At 37.3% G+C, this 12647-nt stretch overlaps 1 pseudogene; it reads right to left on the reverse strand.

Moving 5' to 3' along the window:
- Positions 1 to 9484: 9484 nt before the first annotated feature.
- Positions 9485 to 11670, reverse strand: LOC124968019 (olfactory receptor 7E24-like; annotated as a pseudogene).
- Positions 11671 to 12647: the final 977 nt, after the last annotated feature.

Here is a 12647-nt window from a genome sequence, read left to right on the forward strand (position 1 = left end):
GTGTCTGGTTATCTGCTGAGAAAGAAGGTGAAAGCATGTTCAATAAGTGTAAATGTGTTCCTCAGGTAGTTACCACCTGAATATATCACCCTTCTATTTGATCCTGGCAATCACAGTAAGTCCCTCCATGAAGTGGTAGCTCATTTCTCATTTAAATTTATGTAATCAGCCACACTTTCTTTAATGTAGCATAACTTTTTTCTAGTTATCACCAACTGGCCTGTTTTAATACTTCCTTTTGAATTTATGGACATCAACTAATTTTAAATTTTATAGAGTCATTCCAAAATAACCAAAGACATTCCATGTATTTTCCTTGATGATCTCTGAATATATTAGTTTTTGTGAAAATTCTACACTAGTCATTAACTGTGGACTTTCAGCATAAAAAAACATCTTTCTATGATTTGACACTTCAGAACAAAGTAACACTTCACTCTCGGTGTCTTAAATTTCTTTTTTCCTAAAAATGAGGTTATCATCATTACATTGTTGGTATGGTTTAAAAATGCCTGTCTTCATGGTAGGAATTTCAATAAATGATAGCTATTATTATTATCATTTCCATTATCTTCATCATCCTGTTAATTATAATTTTTTGGATATACAAATTCCAGAGGTACAGTACAGAGTTCTCACTTATTGGGTTCTTGAGATGGACTTTTTAAAAAAAATTATTTATTTACTTTTTTAATTTTTACAGACTGCATTTTGATTCCTTGTACTCAAATGGGGTACATCATTTTGTTTCTATGGTAGTACATGGTGTAGATTCATACTATTCATGTTATCATACATGTAGATAGGGTAATGATGTGTGTCTCATTCCATGATGTTTCATAGCCCCTTCATTTCCTTCTACATAATCTAAAGTTCCTCCATTCTTCTCTCACTCTCCATCCCTCTGTGGGGGGGAAGGAATTCTTAGAGTTGAATTTTGGTCCACCATCATACCACCTCTGTGATCCTGAAAAGGTTAAACCCTCTTAGAAGCAAATATCTCACCTCTGCTGTAGGACAAATAAATGCTCACTACATGGTAGGATTGAACATTGAAATTATAAACAATGATATATCTATTCTCCTGTGGTCTCTGTGACATGCATGGACTTTCATAATTGTAAACTTCTGTTCTTAGGACCTCAATAAATCTTCCTTGCAGGTCTATCAGGAATCAATACCCCCTTAAACTGTGGTTACCATCTGTATGCAATTCTGATCATTATCAATTCATCATTAACAGTTTGCCATAAAACATTTCTAATAAACGAAGATTCTTGTGGCTCCTTTCTTCAAAGACTAGTCGTCCAGTGAATGCTTACAAAAAGAGGAAAAAGAATGTGGACTAAGCTGATAAGAGAAGGAAATAAAGGGCACCATCATTAAAACCAAATATAAGGTAGAATAAGGTCTCAGTGCTTGAGTGGGTATGGACTGGGGTAAAATCACAGAGCTAATGGCCAAATTAAATGATAGATGGAATAGATTAAAATATTCAAAAACTACATCAGTCCAAAAAAATTCTGAAATTATTAAGTGCAAAATCATGGGTTAAAAATAAGTGATTACATTCTCCATGACACAAAATCTCAGGGATGTGAATGCCCAGAGATTGTTAGTTAACTAAAGCCAGGGAAACATCTCTGAAGACCAATTTAGTATGTGAAGATCGGTAGAAGAGTCTTCTCTGAAGTAGGAATATCCGCACCAAGAGAGGAAGGAGGGGTCATTGTTAATCACTGGAGGTGAGGAAAGAGTCAATCTTCAGGCTGAGCGGAGAGAAGGTGTAGTCACCCTGTGGAATGGCGGACTCCACACACCAGAGGCTTTGAGAGGCCTGTGTGATGGAGAACTGGGGATATGGCTCAAGAGGAACCAATGTGTGAGGCTGATTAAAGCTTCTGTTAGGCTGCTTTAAGTTCCTATCACACTGGCAGGTTCACAGTCATCTGAGGTCTGGAGGTTGTGATGGTTTGGCTCACCATTTATCTTTCAGGGACTCACTTGCTTCACCAGCCACGTTTCCAGAGCGGAGCAAGTAGCAATGTTGGAGACATACTATTTAAATACAAATGTGTTCTCTAACACAAAGGAAAAGTCATCATGCCTGTGACATGCCTGAAGATTCACCAACAGGAGGAGTGAGGGTGAATGCAGTCCATTCCTGTCTATTTTAAAAGAGAAACACAAGAAGAGAGGGAACAACTATTCTGTGACTTGAGCCTGTTCACCATAAGGAAGTTTGTTAGCATAATACAAACAAAATAGATCAATGAATATGAATCCTAGATATAATCACAGTTGAAAACTGCATTTGAAAAGCACCATCAGGCATTTGTGTGGTTACCATCCAGGGCTGAGACTGCCCACAAACAGAAACCACGGACATTTTACTGACCCAGTAAAAAAATGATTGTTTTCCACCAACAGTCAACAGGAAATGTTACCTTAAAATGTGACAGTATTCATGCCAAATTCATGAACATATCAAGACAGTCTCTTCCAACTTCTGTCATCTGATATTTTCCTAAACTTTCAAAGGAATTGGAACTAGGAGTAAAGGAATTTGGATTAATAAACATCAGAAACAATGTTACTCATTGGGAGATGCTGCTGTGGACACTAAAGTGAAGTAATAATGATAAAATACAGAAATAATAAGAGCTTTCAAATAACTACAGACAAATCTGTCATGGAAATAGGGAGAAAAAAATAGAAAACTCAAGTTACATTTGGAAGAAAGTAGATAGTACTCCACGTGTAACAGATCTTTGGTGATTTAATAATAAACAAACAATCAGAGGCAGAAATTTTGACAGGAGGCTGCAGTTTATAAGGAAGCCTGGAGAAGAGTTAGGGACTCAGTAGAAACAAAACAAAACATAATCCAAAACAAACAAACAAAACAAAAGCTGGTGCTGACACAGATCCAAAGAGTGAAAAGGAAAGCAGAAGAACAGCTGGAGGAGACATCTCAACAGAAAGCTCTTGAAGGTCCTTCAAAGAGACCTCCCTTCCTAGACTGAAGGAATAGGGGGCTTTCTCAGCAAGGCGTCCTAGAGGCAAAGCGCAGTGCCACCTTCTCTCCTGGTTTCCTCCTACTCCATCAGCCTCCCTGGGACACCAGCTGTCATGAGTGGTTGTCACTGAAGTGTTCTCTTCTCACCATCTGTCTGAAGGAACGGTGCAGGATTTTTAAGCTGAATGTGATTAGAGAACTCCACGTAAGGGGCACCAGGAGCATAATTAAATTTTCTACTGCCTCACAGTTTGAATTCTCAGAGGTCCTCAGTAAATACAGCTCCCTTGGGGTACAAAGAAGAGAGCAGACTGGAAATTTCAGTGAATTTTGTGTCCATTTAGACAGAATTGAATGTAATTTATTTTTTATTCCAAGGAAAACCTCTTTTCTCCGCCTCGTTTTGATTTCAAAGTCATGAGGTTTACTCTTAGGGATGTTTAATTTCTACAAAGAATCAATCCCAGGAGCAATCTCTATGTGATAATACCTCCTTGGAGGAATGATTTGAGATGTTTTGGATAGTATATATACACAAGGTTATGAAGAAAAAGAAGTCCTTTCTTTTCAATGTTTCCCAATTTTTTAAAACATTTTTCAGATGCATTTTTCTTTTTTTAATCCATTTTTAATGTATTTTTTCTATCTTAGATTAAAGTTTATGTTCAACTTCTACAACATGTTTATGAGTATCGTATTTTGTGAAATGGCTAAATCTAGACAATTAACATAAGCATAATCTCACATAGGTATTTTTGTGGAGAGAACACTTAACACATACTCAATGTTTTCCTGTACACTATACCCTCATGAGCTATGGCCACCACTGTACAGTCACCATGCTGTACATCTTTTGAACACTTTCCTTGTATCTAGTTAGAATTTTGTGTCCTTTGCCCAACCTTTTCCAACAATGCTCTCAACTGTCCCAGTCTCAGGAAATCTCCATTCTATTATCTATTTCTATGAGATCTACTTCATAAAAATACAGATAGGAATGAGATCATGGAGATGTCATCTCCCTGTGCATAGTTTTTCACATAATAACTTCAAGTTCATATTCATTGATGTAAATGACAGGATTTTCTCCCTTTTGTGCCTCTTTAATTGACATATGTGGGATATAAGAAAACTATTGATGTTTTTCCCTTACTTACAACTCGATACTTCCCTTAAATGATTCAGAGCATCACACCAGTCTGTAATCAGGGTGTTAGTGAGGGTGGCCTCACTGCAAAGTTCTACAGTTGGAGGAGGAACTACTGGGTGCATTTTCTGCTTACAGGCTCACTCACTGGGCTGGTGCTAGGATTTAGTTTCTTTCATGCTGTTGAACAGAGGACTCCCTTGGTCCTTGACACTTGAGTCTGTCAAGGACATCTCTCAGCATGGATGTTGGTTTCCATAAGACCTAGTAAAAAAGTAACAGAGTAACAGGCAGCCATGAATCTAAAATCCAGAGTTTAATTTTCTAATCTCACAAGTGACATGTCACCATTTTTCTAACTTCTGTTAGTCAGTTTGGTTGCTGCTGCTCCTGGGACCAAAATGCCCTGGAAGAACAAGCTAGAGGAAGGAAAACTTATTTAGGCTCATGGGTCCAGTGGATTGGCCCATAGTCAATTGAGTCCATTGCTCTGGCCCAAGTGACACTGGACATCATGGTGGAAGGGGAGGTGAGGGAGCACTGCTCCATTCAAGGATGACCAAGAAATAGAGAGAGGGAAGGGAGAAGGGGCTTCATGGAAGATGAACCCATCCAGGGCACACCCCAGTGACCCACCTCCTCCAGCCTCACCCCCCTGCCTATACTTACAACCCAGTCAGTTCATTCAAAATAGAATGGACTAAATAGGTTATAGCTCTCATAACCTGATCATTTTACCTCTTAATGTTTCTTCAGTAACATAGGAGTTTTGGAGGGACATTTCATCCAAACTGCAATGTTATTGATTGGATGGAAAAGAGTGGTTCCTAGTCACACTCAAGGGAATGGATCTGGGCAATGGTATGAATACCAGAAGCGAGTGCACATGAAAACTGCCCACTTCACTCTTGAGTTCCAAGCAGAACCAAACAAGATTCTAGAGATGTTACTCTGTAGTGCAACATAGTCAAGAACTCACCACACCACCAAAGTCTCAGTCAAATTTCCTCTAGAATTGTCAAGGGGATAAAAATTGGATCTGATATTTGTCTTTCTTAAGACTCTACCATGCCATTCCAGGCCTTGTAGTCAGTTCCAGTACTGCTGTCACACCACACATTCAACAAATGTCCCCACTGGTTTCTGATTTCCACTTCTCTAGAAAGAGCTCATCTTGTTGCAGAATATATTTCTTCAGAATAATTTGTGTTCATGGTTTCTGAAGGCTTAAGTAAATGTGTTTCATGCCTCTGTTCTTTTCTAGTTGATGAGTTCAATGAGAATAGAGGTCCTTGGCCACCTTCCATATCCTATCCATGCAGTCAACATTAATAGGTGTGCATGTCCTAATTGATGTGAAGGACTCTTACCAATATGCCTAATTAAAGTAGATATTAAAGAAAGGATAGTATGTAGCTGTATGTGGAAAAGTAAAAGACTGTAACTTTGGTGAAATCAAATCATCAATGGCAGGCATCATGGTACAATTTCAGGTTAGGAGAGTAGATTTTGAGAGCTTTTAGAATGCTTGAAGAGGAGCAAAAATGGGATATGAGTGAACTCATTTTACAAAAGACCAAAGTGATCAGATGCTAGCATTGCTGTCAACGATGAGGGTAGAAGGCAACAGTGTGAGAAAAACAAGACATTTCTGCTTGTTTAATCAAATGAGTGAGCTCATTCTCAAGTGCTTTATGTCCTCAAATTAATGGGTACAATGGTAATATCTCACATTCCATTCATTAGTCTTGCAAAACCTATCTCTACCCTTTTTGTCTTATCCCTTTATTATGTGCAGAACACTCAAATCCTGCCTATTCATTCTATGTATTAATTCTGTTGTTACTATTTGAACAAAACTTATATGCTTATTGAACGTTCAAGATAATATAAAAATAAATGGAGATTCTTCTCTCAGGACATCTTAGACAAATGGACTTGTACAGAAAGTGCAGGACTCCAAGTAAAGTTGAAAATACTGGATTTATGAAAGAGAAATTTCTTTGTGCTTTCTTGGACAGTTGTAATTTACTCAATGATATACAAGTACAGATGTGCCAATAATTACCATCCTTGTGCTATGTTTTGATATATAGATGAAAGATATTCATTCTATTTGCTTAACCTGGTGAAGATATCATTGTAAACATAAAATTGTACCTATCAGGTATCCAGGGTAAGGCACACTGAAGTCCAAAAAATTTACTGGAATTGCATCAATCTTGGAATAGTCATAAGGATATATCTCCTTAAGGATTCTTACCATGTTCACACATTTCCTGTTTAATCCTAGGGAACTACAAACAAATATCATTAAAAATAAAAATACTGACATTTTCATAGTTAAGTACCAAGTTCTGGCCCACACAACTGTAAAATTCAAAAGCTAATATTAAATCATATTTTCTGTCTGCAAAGCCATTAGTTGAATCTATTAAAATGAGAATAAAAGTTTAAAATTATCAGTTTGTTTTAATACACTAAAGACTGTCTTGATCAATACATTTAACTACATTCTCTAAAGCACCCTCTTCAATAAGTCTTTTTTTCCCCCACAAATAAACACTTGAGGAAGTTTAACAGAATGAATTTTGTATCATATTCAAAATCACATTATTTATGTAAGGTTACTTTTAAGTTCCTGGAATACTCAGTTTTCAAAATGGACTTATTTAAAGTGAGAAGAGGAATATCTTTCAATAGGAAACCCTTTGCCTGGTCTTCAACAAAATTAACTACAATAATGACAAAGCCTCAGTAGTAAGCACTGTGTCATTTCACCTGCTCCTATAGGATCTGAGCATTAGAGAGAAGCCTGCAGCAAAGTCTGGAAGACAGAGCAACGTGGCAGCCAAGGTCCTCCAGGAACCAACTCTCCAGAGATACACCAATTTGAGCAGCTATTTGCACACAAGGTGCCCTCTCTGGAGATGAGGTGTCAGTGAGAACATAGGACCATTTTGACCATAGCATGACTCTTAACTACCAAAGGTCTCAAATACTGATCTGATTTTTTATAGTTAAAGATATTTAAATCCCACACTTTTCTACTCTCTGTATTAGCTCATTCAATCATGGATTGCCACAGCACTCCTAATTTAACTTCCTGAGATATTTCCCACAGTCTTTCCACATATTTAGATTTCTTTGTGTTTTCAACTCTTGGACATTTTAATGTAGATGTTTCCTGGTTGAAATTTTTCTCATGTATAAAGTAAAATTTATGTGAATAGTGCTCAGTTTCAATCTTGTGTATTCTGTCCATGGAGCTTCCTCACTGAAAACTCTCTGTGCTATGGAGGGAGATTTATTTATCCTTTACTTAAATGAAAAATATCATGGTATATACATAATTGGTTGCATATAGAGGAAAGAATATGGTTAGCAGTACTTGCTAACCTGTGAGTGGATAAATTATGCCTGTGTGTGAGGGAGACCAAATGGCAGGTGTGGAAAATGAACAGGGAAGGAAGAATCAGTGCTGAGTCATTTGGAGTGATTAGGTCATAGCAAAAGTGTTTTTATGTTGAAGACATGACATTGTGGGTGGCAGGGATAACATACGGAGGCTATTGCTAAAGCAGAAAGAATTTACAGGGTATGGCATAAAAAAAAATAAAACAACAACAACAAAAACAAAGGTAACTATGTTGGTATAATAAAATGTTATATATATTTTGTTTGATTTCATTCTGCTTCCTCTAATGACTATCCTGAAGAAAAAGTGAACCCAGAACTTCTGACATTCTTTGAATATTTGATTAAAAAATTATGTCTTCATTATTTTATACTTTGTTCTTATAGAAAAGATCAAAATCTATTTTTCATTCTGTAACTCTTAAATTTTGGGAAAAATAATTCCCTCAAGTTATTTGATAATAAAAATAAAAACTTCCACATGTCTTTTCTGAGGAATTTATGGAGTAGAAAGTCAAGCAGTCTGATGAAGTATGGAAATATTGGATATACATCTATAAATATATCTTCAATATTTCTTGTGAGGTAGTGTGGAATTTAGAGGAATTTTGATGAATCATGACTAGCCAGATATTTGGGTATGTGTGTTTGAAAGGGTTTAATATTTATTAGTTGATATTAACACTTGAATTGATTGATTAAAACAGATTGCCCTTTCATATTAGTTTGTTTTCCATTGCTATAACAAAATACCTGAGGTTGTGAAAATTGTGAAGAAAAAAGTTTATTTAGCTTGCAATTTTGGAGTCAGACATTCAAAAAATCATGGTGCAAACTCTAATGAGGGACTCATGACAAATGAGTATGAGTTAACACATATGAGAGGAAGAGAACACAGGGCAAGGCAGGAAGCTACAGAGAAGTGAAAGACCAATTTTATTCTTTCAAGGGAAAATATGTAATATGATACCACCCCTGAAACCTCACTCACTTGGACACCATGAACAAGAATTTTATTTATGTCTTTATCACATTTTAAAATACTGCAATTTCAGACAATTCACAACATAACTTTTCCCCATGTTACAATTTATCACTCAGGGTACTATAAAAATAAAAACAAATATAAATATTTTGATGGAGAGGGAGGAAAAAGGGACTAGTGAAATATACTGGGTTTTCTACATAGAGTAATCACCGTGGTGAAACTTGTGTAGCAACTAAACAAGGTGGAAAATGAAGACGTGATTCCAAGAGCCCCCAGTCAACATGAGGATATAACTACAGAAGGGTGAGGCTACAGGAGAAAGACACTCACGTTAAACCAGTGCACGAGAAGCTACATGGGGTTGATAGGCAGTGTGTTGAAAGAGGAGATTTGCCTGGTGCTCCGATAGGCTTAGCTCTAACTTACCCATTTGAGCCTGATTCCTTTAAGAACCAACATATGAACCTTCTTAGAAGGTTATAAACATTTAATTAGTCAGATCCATATAAATGGGCATCCATAGGCATGAGACCTATTCAAAAATGTTTTTAACTTCTCAGGTGCTTACAATGAAATCTAAACTGGAGACCCAGTGATCTGGTCCTGAGATGTAGCATGCCTCAATACATATCATTCTTAAATAAAATTCATAAGAACTTTAAAAAACACCAATTTTAACTACATAGAGTTTAGCATTTCACCTGGAGTCCAGGCTAGTGCTGAGAAGTGACACAGGTTGCCAGTCATGATGTTTACAATGAAAAGGGATCTCAGAAAAATCACGATTGAATTAAAGACACTCCCATAAAACAGTGTTCAGTCATGAAACATGATGTGGAATAAAAATGAAGGAAAAACAAAAATAATGATTCCAAAAGGAAGCATCAGAAGTTTTAGATGATTGATTTTCTAATCAACCATAAGAGAAGGATGGAGAACAATGAGATTAGACCATCCTGCTGTGCAGCTTCCACAGGGCACCTTTAATGTCCCTGTTCCTCAGGCTGTAGATGAAAGGGTTCAGCATGGGGGTGACCACAGTGTACATCACTGAGGCCACCATACTTTTCTTGGGGGAGGATGACACAGTTGAGCCAAGGTATACTGTAAGGCCTGTTCCATAAAATAAGCAAACAACTGAGAGTTGAGACCCACAGGTGGAGAAGGCTTTGTACATCCCACCTGAGGATGGGATCCTCAGAATGGAGGAAACAATTTTATAGTAAGAGAAAAGGATCCCTGAGACAGGAAAAAATCCAAAGATGGCACCAGTAAAATACATGACTACATTATTGGTTAATGTATTAGTACAGGAAAGATCAAGTAACTGAGATGGTTCACAGAAAAAATTAGCAATTTCCACATCCCCGAAGTAGATGAATTGTAAAGCAATCAAATTGTGCAGCTGGGAGTCCAAAAGCCTAACCAGAAAACACACAGAAACTAAGAAGCCACAGAGGTGAGTGTTCATGATGACCACATATTGCAAGGGATGACAGATGGCCACATACCGGTCATAGGCCATCACAGTCAGAAGCATGATATCCATAGATCCAAAAATGCTAAATAGAGACATCTGTGTCAGGCAGCCCACATAGGAGATGACTCTGCTGTGAGTTTGGATGTTTATAAGCATATTTGGGACTGTGGTAGAGATAAAACCAATGTCAACCAAGGACAGGTTGGAGAGGAAGAAGTACATGGGAGTGTGGAGGTGGGAGTCACAGCTGACAGCCAGGATGATGAGCAGGTTTCCAAGCACCGTGACCAGGTACATGGACAGGAACAGCCCAAAGAGGACGGGCTGCACTTCTGAGTCCTCTAAGAGTCCCATGAGATGAAACTCTAAGACACCTGTTAGATTTCGTTCTTCTGTATTCCTTGTACACCTTTGGAACAAGAAAAATGATTGTAGAGAAAACAAAGTTACTCAGAACTCAACCTATTTTCAATTCTCCTTTGAAATTAATAAACTCTTAGCAATATTCCTCAGTTGTAATGAACCCAGTCTTTTTAGAACTCTTTCATTATTGGTTTCTGTTTTATTTGCCTCCTTCTGTACAGAACTACTTTAGAGATGCTCAACTGAACAGTTTTCAAAGACAATGTTAGACAATATTAGAGATAACAAATACACATCTTGGTAAAATAAAACCTACTCATTTAAGAAAAAGATAACAATATTTATCTCCATTTAAAAATTATTTTTTAATAAAGAAAATTAAGAAGCACTACAACACCTCTCAAAAGAGGAAATACAAATGACCAAAAAATCTCTGAAAACATGTTCAACATTCCTTATATAGAAATCAGGGAAATGCAAAACAAAGCTACACTGAAATTTCACCTCACTGCAGTTAGAACGAATAGTTGTCAATAAAACAAAAATTAATAAATGCTGGCAAGGATGTGGGGAAAATGTTCCCTCATGTATTGTTGGGACTGCAAATTAGTATAACCACTATGAAAAGTGGGGAGAGAGTTTCCTCAAAAGATTAGACAGGAGGCTGGGAAATGGCTTAGTGATAGAGTGCTTGCATAGCATGCACTAAATTCAGCATTCAATACCAAGCACCTCAAAACAAACACACAAACATAAAGACTAAAAATGAAATTACCATATGACCCAGCTATCCCACTCCTTGGTACTTATCCAAAATAACTAAAATAAGCCTACTGTCATAATACAGCCACATCAGTGTTTAAAGTAGTTCAATTCACAATAACCAGGTCATGGAACAAGCCCATCTGTAATACTTAAGGGACCCATTTTCTGCTACTGAGATACCTATGGAAAGTAGAAGCAGTTTGGGTGGAAAGCAAATTTTGAGTAAGATTTCTGGTACCCTTGCCACAACCAAGAACATAAACTCCACAGTCTTCATAGCAAAAACTTTAAATATTGATAATCCCACCTGGCCCGATAACAAAGATTTCAAGATACTGAAGATATCTGTTCAGGTGAGATAAATGAGGACAGTTTGAATTACAAAGGGACATGTTTGTACTCATTATGAGGAAACAGCACTTCCAAGAATTTCCCACAATTGAGGGTTCCCTTTGTATTTACCTGATTGTTGTGCTTCTCCATTGGGTCATGACCACGGAATGCAGTCCCATGTCCAACAAAGACTCAGACTTTATCCCCAGGATAACTATATGTATCCAGCATCTGGCAAGCATACAGCATCAGATAGGAGCTTCCTGATGCAGGCCAGCTTCCTGATGCAAATCGCAGGCATGGAGCCCTTGATACTGGAGTCATCCAGCTGTGACCAGAGGGACAGGCTGACTCTTGATTATTAAATGACTGTGGAAGCCCAATGCACAGGACTCGTAATTTGCCAAATTGCTCGTGTTACTCCAATCTCTAAGGACTTCCTAACACTAATGGCAGAAGAAGACAAAGAGAAGATTGATGCCCACAGTTTGTTTTGAATATATTCTTCAACTTGGCAGGAAATATGTGTATCCTGCTCACTTCTTTCATTTCTGTCTTTTCTGCCAGTCTTTAAAAGGACTTTTCTACATTTTAAAAGGGATTTATGTGAGAAACATAGTGAAACATAACACTTCATAAATCACTTTATACAATAAACTAGGCAATAAAAAGTCATTTTGCAAGCATGAGGAACCAGGTATAGGAATGACAGTGACTCAAGTACAACAGCTAATATGAGGTGAAAGTGAAGGGTGTAGGTGTATATCACTACGGTTGGTGATTGTGTGCAGCCCACTTGATAACTATGGTGATCTGAAACGCCATGGCAGACAACCTGCATCTCTTGACAAGACTGATCAACAAGCAAACTGGGTTACCATTGCACATCTAGTCAGCAAAAAAGCAAAGATCTCAAGAAATTTTATCTTGAACAAATATAGATGTTCATGGAAGTTATCACTCCACTGACTACCTTTCAATATTTGTACATGCATGACACAATGTTAATGTTATGATAATGTACTTTTGTGGAATATAATTTGCAGAATGATCCATCCACTATTTATTTTCACTATCATGGGAGTAACAGGCTTATGACGGAAGCTATCATTTCAACTATTTTAAGTACACATTT

This window comes from Sciurus carolinensis, chromosome 17 (assembly GCF_902686445.1).
Source record: "Sciurus carolinensis chromosome 17, mSciCar1.2, whole genome shotgun sequence".
In the NCBI taxonomy this organism is placed as follows: domain Eukaryota; kingdom Metazoa; phylum Chordata; class Mammalia; order Rodentia; family Sciuridae; genus Sciurus; species Sciurus carolinensis.